This window comes from Ostrinia nubilalis, chromosome 6 (assembly GCF_963855985.1).
Source record: "Ostrinia nubilalis chromosome 6, ilOstNubi1.1, whole genome shotgun sequence".
Lineage (NCBI taxonomy): Eukaryota > Metazoa > Arthropoda > Insecta > Lepidoptera > Crambidae > Ostrinia > Ostrinia nubilalis.
The window spans coordinates 2689717-2704961 of NC_087093.1; positions in this window are offsets into that span (position 1 = coordinate 2689717).

A 15245-nucleotide genomic window follows, 5' to 3' on the forward strand; every position below is an offset into this window, starting at 1 on the left:
TTGTCGACAATTACAGCAAGATTTTACAAAGTGTTATACCATTTTGGAATCCTTACTAAATGCGCCAAATTATGACGTCACTTGCCACACTCGCGTAGTACAATTTTTTTTCAGTACAGTCAGTTTAAACTAGGCAAAATTTTTATTTTGATATTTTTTTTGGGAATAATGTATTTTTTTCATCCAAGTTGGAGCAGCTGGTTTTGTAATTTTGATAACAATTTAGAGAAGCATTATTCAGGGTTACATAAAAAAAAAAAAATTTGGAAAAAGTGAAGATTTGTGGCAACACGAGTAAAAGGACCGTCACCTGGAGTAGAATTTTTTGATTTTTTTTAAATGCCTATTATTTTTAAAATATGCCACATAGATTTTTTTTATATTTTTCTGATAACCAGCTCAACTTGCCTCAACACCCAGTTCCGGCTTGACGTTACATTACGGGACACCCTGTATAGATTATTTTCTCGTAGATTGCGTCTTGACTTCCTGGCTCTTTCACAGAAGCCCGACAGAGATTTAAAATCCGATGTCTACTCCTATATCGTATTTTTGACTTAGATAGGTAAATGAGTTTTTTTTTCAACCGACTTCAAAAAAGGAGGAGGTTCTCAATTCGACCCGTATGTTTTTTTTTTTTTCTATGTTTGTTACGCGATAACTCCGCCAATTATGAACCGATTTGAACAAATCTTTTTTCGGCGTATAGGTAATACCTCAAGGGTGGTCCCATTTAAATTTAATAATAGAAAAAACAACCCCCAAGGGTGGAAAATTGGGGATGAACTTTTTTATACGCAATATCTCCGCCGATTATAAATCTGGGGGCACGGCAGTGCCCCCGCCAAGTCGAGCGCGAAGCAAACACTGCCGTACCATCCTTTACTGGAACCATTTCGCCGCATTTTCAGGCCCCTATTTGAGAACCTCTGGATAAGACCAGAACACAGAAATTTTCGTCATCTAGTAAGCTATAATCACATACTTAAAATCCAAAATTTCAAGTCTGTAGGTCATTTAGTTCCGAAGTTAAGCGAAAGCAAAGTTTCGCATTTACGACACTCACTCACTCACTCACTCACTGATGATCATCAAAATAGAACTAGTACTTCCCATAAACTCAGAGAGCTGAAATTTGGTACAGAGTTAGGGTTTAATGGCCACATAAAGGGAAAACTATAAAAACTAGGAAAATCGAAGATCTGGAGTAACACCACATTCATAATCAATACTACTCCGGCACCGTGGTGTTCTCCTGTATCGCTCACCGCTAGATGGCGCTAGCACTAGCAAGCGGTGTCCAGATTTTTTTCCTTTCTAGAGAAAGTCGTCGATTAAGTTGAATGTTGTGTAATTTGCATTTCGTTGATTTCGTTTATTATATTGTAAGGTTCGCTAAGGTATTATTAAAACAATTCTGATTCGTTGTCCATTTTAAAGGTCGTTGAGTTTATTTGTGTTTATAATATCGTAAAAAAATGTCGATAAAACGACGACATTAAATAATTTTGCCACGTTCTACAAAAAGAAGTGAAATCCCACCAAAAACATTCTGTAAAAAAACTAGCCAAGTCTCGATGGAGCTGCTTGTTTATCTCTAAAAAGTAATGAAATCTAGACAAAGTCGTGCCAAGTCTATGGTTCCTTACTGCGATTTCTTTATTATTATAGTTAATGTTGTGTGACTTGGCCGTTGGACAATCTTTATTAAGATAATCATACATAAGTATTATAAATACGCAGCTTTACTAAACCTACAATTGACTGGTTATTGTTGAATCAACGTTTTCCAAGTGGCAATTTTCCATCGTCAATGGGTAGCGGTTCTGGCGACAGATTGGTGCAATGGTGTCATGGAGCACCTGGTTTTGTCACCCTTCAACGGCCAAGTCACACAACATTAACTATAATAATAAAGAAATCGCAGTAAGGAACCATAGACTTGGCACGACTTTGTCTAGATTTCATTACTTTTTAGAGATAAACAAGCAGCTCCATCGAGACTTGGCTAGTTTTTTTACAGAATGTTTTTGGTGGGATCAATTTGACTGATTATTTTTTTGTTGAATAGGTATTATCAAAAGGGTGGTTTCATGCGAATTTGAAGAAAATATTTCACCCCCAAGGGTGGAAAATTGGGGATGAACTTTTTTATACGCAATATTTTTAATTTTTAGTTTTTTTTTGTGTTCACGCATTTGAAGTCGGTTTTATTTTTTTTAAAAGTTAATTATCTTAGAAAAATTATTCAACATTTTGTTGATTTGAAATAAAGGATCGACGTAATTGTTTTTTGGTTACGTACCTACTTACACTCTTGTACCATTTCCAGTCAGTGAACTCGTTCAACAATTTCGTACACAAATCTGGCCAATTCCCAAAAATATTTCCAGAAACACAACCGTTGAACGCCCAAAGTTCGTAGCGGAAACAGAAATGTACTACGGTGACTACGGGCCGTAGTCGCTGCTACGGACTACGAGATAACTACGAAAGTGTGCTATGCGGTTTGTAGGTTAAAAATCTTGGAGCATTTAATGATTGCGACATTTTTTATTTGCTAAAACATCTATAAAAAATGTTTATTACGTAGACGTATTTGGTGCCAAAAGCTAAAAATTAAACCAAACACTAAAAACAAATTTACTTTTTAAAACATTTGGCATTTAGTACCCATAAAGCCGTCATAATCTTTTAGATAACCTACATAACACAGACGTTTGAAACAACACCATTTTTGATCGTAACTCAAGGGGTTAAGGTCGAAAATTGTTCTTTTTCGACGTATATAACACGTCCACACGAGCAATCATTTTCGTTCAGCTAAGCAGAAAACATGGTGAGATTTTTTAAGGTTTATTTTGCTTTAACTGGGGTATTCTTTGAACCGACCTATCCATTCGTTAACGTACGAGTTTACGTCAATATTACAAAGTTAGCTTTTTAGTACCTTATGTTGTGTAATAACTTTTATTTGGTATACACAAGGTTGCAAATGGGAAGGGAAAATGATGGAGAGACGCAAAAGTGTGGGTTATGTCAATACAATTATGCATGTATGTCTCTGTGTTGTTTTGTTTCGTGGTTTCAGATTTGCATAGACTCGGCTGTTGAGGTTTGAAGGGGAAAAATATAGAATGAGTATTATTTAACAAAAATTCGTAGAAATATACAAATAAATACTGAATACAGACTTCGTTTGTGTAAAGAAATATTATAAGAAAACTGTTTTGTCTTACTTTGTCATTCCAGTAAGAACTTTACGTGGCGTATATTATACTGTTTATATTCTGTATCCATTAGTATTGCTTACCATATCTTTTCCTAACAACATTTTAAAAGCTTAATGTTAATCATTTCATAGACGCGATTCAAAATGCAACATTATCGTAAACCTTTGACTGACAAAAGCCCAATACAATATTAAAATTGCTACCATTATTTACGGAAATAACAATCACAGTTATTACCAGCTAATGAATTCACCAAAATTCAAATGACAATCTCGAGAAAGTCTATTACTGTGCCCTTAAAAGGGTGAAAATTTATGGACAAAATTATATCCTGAAGAAAATTTCCTTCGCCTTTTCCCTACTGGGCTGTGTTGTTATTGAATTGCAGCGCCCTCTTGTGGTGCTTGTAGTAATTGCGCTGTTCAAATATTAATAACAACATTTTGGGCAAAATTCGCGACGTTGGATGAAGTAAACAAACATTAATGGATCGTGAAATATTGGGGTAGCTAGTGCTGGAAATTGAGGACCAATTATTACAATTTGAAGTGCACTTTATCTCGATAGACAGATAAATATACCTACGTATGACATTGCTTTTATGTTATTATTTTCTTACGAGTTTCAGAGTCATTAAATAAAGTCGCAATTGTGTACGTACTAAATTGAAACTTTAAGTTCTGTATCCAACCTGTGATACATTAAAAAAAGCTACCCATAAAGTGTTAAAGATAAACACAGCTGTTTGTATGTTTCCGTTTTTAAATAAAGTTCCCCTTCTTTTCTTTCGTTCTAACCAAAAAAATTTAACACGTGCGTATATAAATATATACTTTTAGGTATAGCAGTAGTTAAAATACTAAGGCTGAGTTCCACCACCTAACTTTAATCGTGACTATAACGTTAACCGGTGTATTTTGTATAGAGTTTGACAGACTTTTGACGTTTTTTAAAGTCAAAGTAAGATGGTGCAACCCAGCCAAAGTATACCTTCTCACCTGGTCATTCAATAGACGATAAATCACTCGGAACACATGTCTGCTACGATGCTACAAGTCCCTTGTCGTAGCTCCGTAGCACTACGGCGTAGTAGCTAGACACCAGAACACAACATGGTTCATAATGGACTGTAATCTTTAATCATTTTAACGACAATATACCTACCTGAATTATGTAGTACTTGCTATGGCAGTACATTATGTAATTCGAATAATTGGCTCGATCGTGATTATGTGGAAAATATTAGTTCTTAGAAGTAGTATGTATAGTTGAATATGAATCTCTCTACGAGTATAATAATATCTATAAAAGCGAAAGGTCACAGATTGACTCACTCACTCATCTCAGAAACTACAAGTGCTAGGAGTCTCAAATTTTGCATGGGGGTTCCTTTTAGAACGTAGGAGCTCACTAAGACGGGATTTTGCAACTCCAAAGGGGGTCAACGGGATCCACACGTACGAAGTCGCGGGCGGCCGCTAGTTTTATTAAGCTTAACATTTTGAGCATAACTCTATTTATAGTTATCTATAATCTAACAATGACTACGCAAAATGATAACAGTTTTGTCTGTACAAAGTTTTAGCAAAGTGCTGATCAATCAACACTATAAATATCCCCGATGAACAAGATTAATACACTTGTCAAAATTTGCAACACCGGCTGTTTTGGCGTGTTTGAATAACAACCATAAAGTATTGTATTAATTAATTTGCTTCCTTCTTCATTACCAACACTATTGTTTAGTGGCATTGTTTTGACAGTTTAATAATAGAACATACAACAAAGCCAAGAAGCCTTTTGATGATTAATCTACTTGTTACTTATTGGTTGAATTAATACCAAGAATAAAATGTAGAACCACGTGAGTCAAAACTGTAGCAATAGGAATTATTTCCTATAAGGTAGGTAATTGAAATTGATGCCACATACACAGTCACTATTTACGATTATTGTGCCCAATGTGACCTAGACAAGTTACTTATTTTCAACACTGACCACATTTTGCGGTGGTTGTGTAACTTTTGGAGAGCTAAACACTGAATTTGGAGTAAAAAATTTTGAATAACACAGCAAACTTCTAAGACACAAGCAAGCAAATTAGATTACTTCCAGAAATCGTAAACCATTTATTAACCACGATTTGATTTCGAATTTAAGCCAGAAAATATATATTTCAACAAAATACTGCGACCATCACTAGATCGTCAGTCCACCTAGTGGGAGGCCTGCCTTGTAACTTGTAACTTGGATGCGGGCGGCGCAGGACCGGTCTTTGTGGAAATCCTTGGGGGAGGTCTTAGTCCAGCAGTGGACGTCTTTCGGCTGAAACGAACAACAAAATACTGACAGTTTTAAATCTGAATCAATCAGTGGCTGAATCTAAAGCTATATTTAGCTTTATCAGTATGTATATTGGTTAACCTTAACGTAATTTTAAATTACAATTAGTTTTTCGTAACTTATCCTAAAACAATTAATACCACAAAAAAAACACAATGTTAGCATCTCGTACCAAAACATCGCGTCGACAAAAGTCGAACGCCGCGCGATACTCACGGCACTTGCGTTTAGCGTCAAGCAAGCCAAGAAAGCCATCCAGTTTGCAAATATCACGGGCCGCTCACATGTTCTCCACACGCCACATAATGAATTACATTTTTTATCGCCCGCGTCGGCATCGCACTGCCATAATCTTCGAGTGACGTGACCGGCCATATTTATTGTGCCCACGAATGCGATAACAGCTGTACTGTGCTGTTTAATTCGTGAAAGTGTACTCAAATGGGCATGAATGTCGTAATTATTTTCGGTAAGTTTTTACAACTTACAAATTGCCGCGAACATGTTTGCCAAGTTAAGTAAATGCTGAAAGCAAAGTTAGGCCGCGCTTGTAGAGTCCATGAAATGGCTTGTACTTACATACTTGAGTGTATTTCCGAATAGTTTGTAGTTTATATTGGGTTTTACTTTGTTTTGCTTGTTTATTCTTTTGCTGCGTCCTCATTGAAATACACGTGTACCAAGTTTTTGAGTATACTCGTTGGCGTTAAGATTGTGGTTGCGGAATATGATATTATAACAAATAAAGTTCAAAAGAAACTTTTAGTCCTGTATTCACTATAGGATACAGTTGTAGAATTGCCGAATTTGATTATGAGCTTCTTAAAATATAGGTACGGTAACAATACTAATAATGCTCATAAGATGAGAGTGAATAGGCACCTACAGGGCATGTATGTACCATCCCAAACAATAATTGTGATCTTTGAGAGGTCTCGTTACTCGCTCAATACGTCACAGAGAAACCACACAGAGCGTCGTTTGCGATACGCATCGATACAAACAATAGTACTGCGACACAACACAAGCCTCACGCAATCACTTTTACACGTGACGGCGACATTTTCAATCACAAGTAACAGTCCTAAGTCTTTGAGCGTAACAATTGGATTTGTTTTTAGAAACTCCAGCCAGGAAAATGCTCCAAATAGGCAAGTAAGCTAAAATTTATAAAAGTAGCATTTGTTAAGTGATACTGGAGTATTTTTCATTGTAATATTATTTAATGCTGCTTTTCCAAACACTATAAGCCGGACCTTTTCGAGGCGAGAGTGAACAGGCACTTACAGGGCAGATTATGTACCTTCCTAGACTGCATTTCACTTAACATCAGGGACGATTGCTGTCAAATACCTGCCTTATTCTGCATAAAAAAAGCATCAATGTTATTTCATCTCGGTTCAAAAATACGATTGAACTTGCGTTTATTATTCATAAGGACATTATTAAAACACTTAAAATGTATTTCAATTCATACGTGAAGAAGTTTATAAGTATGGTTTGTAGTCCTTGCATTCTCAAATATTCCACGCAAGAACACATCTTTACATTGCTCTACGTTGGGACTGTAAAACGCTGATTGCATCTAATAGACTCTGTTGTTATGAGCTTATACGAGTACAAGCTATTTTATCGTATTCTTCTCATATTGTAGCCCAACTGTTTCTATTAAACTGTGTTTGCATGCAAAACACGTGTCTTACATTTTCAAGGAAAACGGAAAATTACCTCCAGGTGCAGCATTCGGTTTAAATGTCTGTATAAAATATTATCAGATACGCTGTAACTATTATTTTCAAACATAATAAGAGATGGCTTCGTTACTACAGAGACCTGAAAAAAACACATGGTAAAGACATAAAAGTCGATGCCTCGATTAATTAACTCGTCCTGAAATAAAGTCATCAAAGAGTCATACCCTCGTAATCCCTAAGCAATAGTCGGCTGTAAATCATCACTGACCTTTATGCATGCCCGTGTGCTTATCCTTAAGTACGGTCAGCTCATAAATTTTCCCGAACTCCTCGAACATCGGCCGGAGGTCCTCCTCTTCCAAATGCCTCGGGATCTGACCTATGAAGAGCTTCACAGCGTCTTTCCCAGCACCGGGAGGCGCTCCCGTGCGTTCTGACGGCGTCAGAGGTGACGTTTTTCCGTCATGGTTGACGGAGTGCACGGGAGTAGGCGGCGCCGTACTCCCGACCACGCTGCCGCTACTGGATCCCACTTGCATCGGCGCTTGCACATTCTGCATCACCAATGGCTTCTGCATGTTATACCCGAACAGCACGCTCGGGTTAACACTACACAAATTCGTGCCGACCAACATGTCTATCTATCACAGATAAAATTGAACACAAAATAAGCGATCACAGTTATTTGTACTCTAGTTTGCTTATGCTATAAATTCGGTTTGTACTTTAAAGCTCTGCGAATGTTTACTTTCGTTTTCGAGGGCGAAGGGTGGGGTGGCGCGGGTCGAGTGTGCGTGAGCCGCGTCTGTGTGCGTTGCTCTCAGTCCCGTAATGCGTAATATTATCGATCGCTATAGTAGCTATCTGTAGTAAGCGATTCTCCCTCGTATTTTTCTCAGTCGCACACTCAATGTACCACACGTGCTGCCCTATAAACAACTATCCTTTCACCCGCTACCTTTTCCTTATATTGCACACTTTTCCCGCGTATATACAGTTTTACACCTAAAATACACTTAGTTACATACAAATTTTGGCACAAAAGTTTCGATATATTTGAGCGGGACTACTATACGATAACACTAATTTCGAATAAAGTTGCTGAGCGTTCGTCCACACGAAAAGCGCAGGTCGGTTGTTGTCGCAACGCACGCCGCACTGTTTACAAACAACCAACAAACCAGCACGTTATTTTTGTATTTTCCAACTTTAATTTCCACCACTGTACAGCGCACACAAATCCAATGTTTTCGCGGCCGTCCAAAACCGCGCGCAAAAAATTTTAATCCCGAAAAATGTTCACTCACTTAAAATTACACTTACTGCTATTTACAACGACAACGAAGAACTATGACTTGACGCACAACGAAAAGCACAAGACGACACGAAATAAATTAGGCAACGAAATTGCCGTGTATCCGTCTTTATGCCTACATGTCCACTAACCCAAAATTCCCGCCGAGCCCCTCATAGCGAAAGCTATGGGTTCCGAGATACGTACCTCCCTTTCCCTCTCCCTCACATTTAGATATTTAGATACGCGAGTAAATTCGCTTTTGTGAGAATAGGTTGATTATTCGGTATTCTTGTCGTGTTGCGATGACGTTTTGTGTTAGACGACGAATGTTGGATTTGGAAACATGTCATTTGGAACGTTTCGAGTGTATTCTTGAGTTCGCGCGGCGCTTGTGATGGCGAACGATAAATGCGTATAGCGGGTTTATTATTTCTCGTGTTGTTTTAACATTTATCTGTTGATCAATGTTATTATAAGAGCGGTGTTTAACATTTTGTTATCTTAATTATACTCGTGCCTCGAATTAACTCAAATCTACGTTTTATTTGTAAAATACGAGTCGATTTTGGTTTTGTTGTTTTAAATATTTTTACAACCTAGTCTTAATATTATTACCTACTAGAATTTAGAGAAAAAATAAACCTTTTCTAACAAATACTTGTTTGTTGAAACAATAACTGTTTACATTATTTATTTAGTTTTAACTTACAAATATTGAGAGCTTCATATTGTTCGTAAACAGCGAATGAACGAGGGAAAATTTTGAGCTTCAATATTTTATGTAGGTTGTAACAATATTTGCCTCCAAGAAACGAGATTGCAATACCAAATATCAATTTTCGAGGCGGTTACGACCATTTCATTACTTGGAATTATTAAAGCTAGGTTCGAGACGAAAAAAAACTTTTTGGTTGAATAATTTAGCCGACTCGCTTAGGAGGGCTCGTAAAGCTTCGCCGAATTCGGTAGAGGTCTTCGGAGGTTGGTTGGTCTTATGTCAGGACCCGAAAAGAGGGGATAACGTCCCCTAAAAACGTGAGGTTTTTATGGGGTTTCGCAAGTGAGAGAAAGAGATGGCGATCAAGTTTGCGTGTGACAAAATGAAACCTTAGAAAATGATAAGATGTTGCTAAAATAAAATTTTGATGTATAAAATATTAATGATAAAATCATTATACAATCAAAATATTTTGGTCTTTTTGCCAAAAATTTTGACTGGGATGTAATGCATTTAGTAGATCTAACAGTCTTTGCTACGATTCGCCTGTCGTGCTACGAATACTTGTATCAGTCGTCTACGAATGTTGCTACGGAACAACATTACTACGGTTAAATTCACCTTCACTCCGCGTAGGAACAAATTCTATTTTCGGAGAATGATTTCGCGCACCTAATGGCTGTTTTTAGACAGAAAAGCCAAGCCGGAAAAACATTTGGAATGGAATTCCGGAATTCAAATCGCAATTCGCTAATGAGAATGTTTAAATACCCTCCTCTTATTATTTATCCGAAACAAAAATGCAGTCAATAATTTATGTTTAAAGTCATCTGGAACAAATATGAGGTCTATCTATTTTCAGTATTGCATATTACAGTAACAATTTACTTTCGTTGCAAAATACCACTCATAACATTAGACTCTAATGTTTAAGCTACATAAGCAACTGTCAATATTATATGTAGAGGTATTTAGTAGTGAAAATTTTTCGCTATTCTGGCTGCAGTTGAAGCTTCAGGCACTATTTTCCTTTGCTGCACAAATAATACCTTGTGCCCTACGCTTATCAAATCCGTTCTATCCAGTCTTCCGTAAACAACACAATTCGCTAACAACCATGATACGTTTGGGACACAATTTCTTCTATATTTGCCGCTGTAACTCTGGAAATATTGTCAAATTAAGATCGCAGGCTGCGGTCAGCATACTAACTGCCCGCCCTGCGACGCGCGCCGGCCCCCGCATACTAATTTCGGCGTAAATTTTCACTAACTGCAAACGCTCGTTTTACCTTGCACGTGGTATTGTGAAGGATGACGCTTGGAAAGGCTTTAAAATAGAGTTTCAACTCGTTAGCAAATAATATATTTTTTATTTTTCGTGGGACGTCCACCCACAAGGTGGACCGATGATCGTAAAGGTAGCAGGAAGGCATTGGATGCAGGCCGCTACCAACAGGGCAACATGGTAAGCATTGAGGGAGGCCTATGTTCAGCAGTGTACGTCTTATGGCTGAGATGATGATGATGATGAAGTAAAAAAAGCCTGTATTATTGTAAAATTGTTGCCTACTCGCGTCCTGTGGCTGATATGTCGATGACACTCACTCACTGTCTTACCACGACCACTCTGTCAAGATTGTAAAAGACTCAGAAAATGGTGAAGAAAAACTTATCTCTGGCAGTGTATTTCAAATTTCTGGAGAAGTAAGTAAATCAGTCATTTATCGTCATCAAATCCTACCTTTTCATACGAGTATAAAATGGAACACTCCTATGATTTTTAGTTAAAAGAACAAAATACAAGTAGCCTCAGTATTAAATTACCTTATTAAAATTTTGAATGACATAGCAAATAACAGTGCAACGATATTATAATTAATTATGATATTTACCCTACACCACATTAATTAGTGTGTTACGTCAGAAAATGTTCACTGCTTTTTAAATAGAAATGTAGCCCTCAGGCTATTAACTACCTGAAGCATTGTCTCAAAATACTGGGGCGTTTGATGTAATACGTACAAAGGGTTATTATTTTGTAGAGAAAAATAATAGTTATTATATTATGTTGTACATTCAAACAGAGGCTGCAACTTAATTTCTGTATTTTTTCATAGACATTGAATGTCAGTGAATAAAATTTGCCATCGATTATAACATTTTTAAGCTCACTCTTTTAGCTCCTAATAATTTACTTAATCGTAAAACCCAAAATCCCGGCCCACGAAAGTATTTCGGTAATATTTCTTTATCATGATTTTCATTAATTAAATCCTAAATTATCCACTTCGTCATAAACAGAGAGAAGATTACGTTCAGTCGTAAAAAGGCCATTAAGTACTTTATATTTTGGTAAATTTTGTAGCGCCTAATAAAAATTGTTCTAACAATAATTGTTCATAAATGAGAGAGATAAGTAATCTTTTAACCTTCACAAAGTTTAGACTAGGTACTTTGAGATAGTATCTTCAATTTTCAATTGCTTTTAGCCTAGCCACAGAGTACAGATATTTTGTTAGTCGATAGTTGGGTCGGACTGTTAATCAGTATGGACATGTATGAAAGTGCGCACATTGGTATCAGCCGATCTTCATACAAATTGGAATCGGACCCAACTATCAGCCGAATAAAAGTCTGTAGTCTTTAGCTATCTAAATATAATATAACTCAAAGGTTGACTGACTGACTGACTGACATATCTATCAACGTACAGCCCAAACCACTGGACGGATCGGGCTGAAATTTGGCATGCAGGTAGATGTTATGACGTAGGCATCCGCTAAGAAAGGATTTTACGAAACTCCATCCCTAAGGGGGTAAAACGGGATCCATGGCTCCATGCGTACGAAGTCGCGGGCGGCAGCTAGTACTACAATAAAAAAAGTTCTATTGTACTATTAGTTTGTCTATGTAACTAAAGAATCATCTCACAAACCTCCAAGAGATGTTTACTCTAAATAAACGCCAAGTAACCTAAGTCTTACATAACACGTATCGGCGCCTTCAATAGCATTGAATTATTTTGCCCATCGACCGCTTTGAAATATATTTAGGCTTCCAGACCAAACTCGGCTGACAAAGGGGAGCTGGCCCACTTACTGCAAATTTGTGTGTTGAATTTTGAATGCGCAAGGTCGCGCCACTTGCCGTAATGTAAATGATCTGCGCAACTCTGGCAACGAGTTCGGCGAACAAAATTTTGAGTATCTTGTTATCTTAAGTACACTATATCGTCGCAAAAGAGGATAACATTCTGGGGGATCTGGGAAAAAATGATGATTTTTTTCGGCGAATATGTGCGTGTACGACCCTGACAATGTACAATCAGGCTAGAACAGGTAACGCTGCTAGAAATTGGTTTTAAAATTTTGGAAAATTCGAAGTGACCCTGTTGAACTATTTTAGGTTCGTTCATATCGGTTAGGTCGAGGTCCTTTTTTATCTAATTTTATGTTTAGAACCGGAACACTTTCATAAATAAACTGCCCGCAAATTAGCATTCAAACATGTTTATAATATTACTTTTCACTCCTAGTTTGAAACATTTAAGTTTTCAAGTGTTCCCCAACTCCCTTTACGTTTACCGACCCCACCGCCAGTCTTAAATAATAGTCTTAAGCCCTAAAAGTTGGGACTTGAGATAACTCAGCATCACGACTCCCTTGAACCGTCTCGAGAGCTTAAAGTTAGGAACACGCGTATATGTACATAAAAATACAAAGCATGTTTTTTATTTTTACCGTAGCTTTATAAATTCAGACTTTGTTTAAGAACCAGATCAGAAAAAATATCTTAGATTTCTTCTTATCAATTATAGTGATGAGAAATATTCAGACAACAGCGTGAAACTTATTAATTAAATAAGACTAAACAACTTAATAAATGCATAAACTAGCAATTTGAAATATTACTCTTAAAATAACAGTCACATAAAAAAAAGGTACTCGTAGGTACTAGTATAGGTAATGAAAACTTTAGAACGTAAAATAACCGAATCACATTTTTATGAAAAATCCAAAAAAAAAACATAAAATATGATGCTGTGTTATCCTTTGCGGTATTTTGTTATTCACAATATTATATCCAATGATAGCACGCAGTCCTTGTTCGTTTACATTTGTTGTCGCAAAACTTTATGATAAGTGTATTTTTATCAAAGCAAACCTTCAACAAAGTAGGGCACCAACTCTCAATGTTGCCATACAAACAGATATATCTTAACAAAACGACCCATCCCATCGTCCCAAACAGCTCCCCTATCTCAAACTACCCAAACAAACCCGCGTGCGAAACTTATAGTCGTATAAATTGTTAGTTGCTTTTCCCGTCCTTCCTAGAAGTGACGTCATGACGGTTTTAGTTCGGACATTTCTCAATGCCTAATGGATCTGGGGACATCAGGTAGTAAACTTTAAGTGCGTCAGATAAAATGTAACAGATAAAACTATCACTTACAACATCAAAGTCGTTGGGTCACTTTAAAATCATAAAACTAATAATCGTGGAAGCCATTTGTAATGAAGCATTTTGAAAGATAGTTGGAAACATATTTTGAGCAAAAATCAAAGCTCTAATGATATGCAATTACCTGTCATAGATCCCCATTGAAGCAAACAGTAGAAACTTATACCCAAAGTAAAAGAAAGTAAATCGAATTCATCATAACTTACATTACAATCAACATCTCTATTATGCCTTCGATATCGCTTTCAATCTAGCTAGATCATAAGACATCGTATCATTTCCAATCTACGTTCAAAAGGAAACATTGAAAAGTGCAATATTTTGGTAGTTTTCTCCGCTTGAACGTTCATACAAATACATCGCCTGGGGGTGAAGCGAACTTTTTCAGCATATTTTTATTTGTTTCCGAACTTGAGCCGTACTTGCGAGTGCGTTTTAAGGATTTCGCCAACTTTTTCTATTTGTTATACCTATTCGCTTTTAAAATCTGACAGTGTTACTTATAGAAATTTCACGGTTTGTTAAAGTAACTCCGATTGGCATTTTATTTGGCAGAGTAGAGATTAGTCTACTGTATTAAATCTAAATCGGTGCAAAGTATCTAAATCCAGACGTAGTAAGTTTTTTACATTATTATGTTTATTTTCATTTAATAAAGAATTGTGAGCAATGCTTCTTCAATCTTTTATCGATATCTATAATCTTAACCGGCTCACGCGTCGATTTCTTAGGTAGGGGAGACCGAGGTGAGTTGTAACAGAGAAGAGTTGTGACATAGTAAATTTTTTTTTTTTTTTTTTTTTTTTTTATGTGATAGGAGGCAAACGAGCAGACGGATCACCTGATGGTAAGTGATTACCGTCGCCCATAGACACCCGCAGACCCAGGGGCGTTACAGGTGCGTTGCCGGCCTTTAAGGTAAAGATACGCTCTCCTCTTGAAAGCTTGCAGGTCGTATCCGTCCGGAAACACCGCAGACGACAGTCCATTCCACAGTTTTTGGAAACCTATCAACTATCAGCGAGCGCATTTGTTAGCTTGAGACTTGAACTAAAAAACGCGCACTGTTACGAGCTCGCTAGTAGTTTAATATGTTCCAAAAAATCGTCAATGACACAACAGCTCTCCTCTATTACAACTCACCTCAGTCTCCCCTACGAATATTAATCCAAATAATTGTTTAAGGAGTCGTAGAAAAAAAATATTGAAGCCTTGGTCAATATCGTTCTTTATTAAAGGTAAAGCGTAAGGTACCTTTAGCAAAGTCACTTAGTACTTAGCTTAATCAATTAACTTTGATTACACTGCATTGGCTAACCGCTTTAGTTAACCTAAACGTCTTATATCGTTTACCGACGAGATGTTTGCCCTCACAACCCTTCTCATGCCGGTTAGATGCTATTGAATGTGACTGTTAACAATCTGGCATACAAAACAAGCCAAAATGAGCAGAACCTTTGTGTTTTGACGAAAGCCCTGTAAGGGGTATTATTC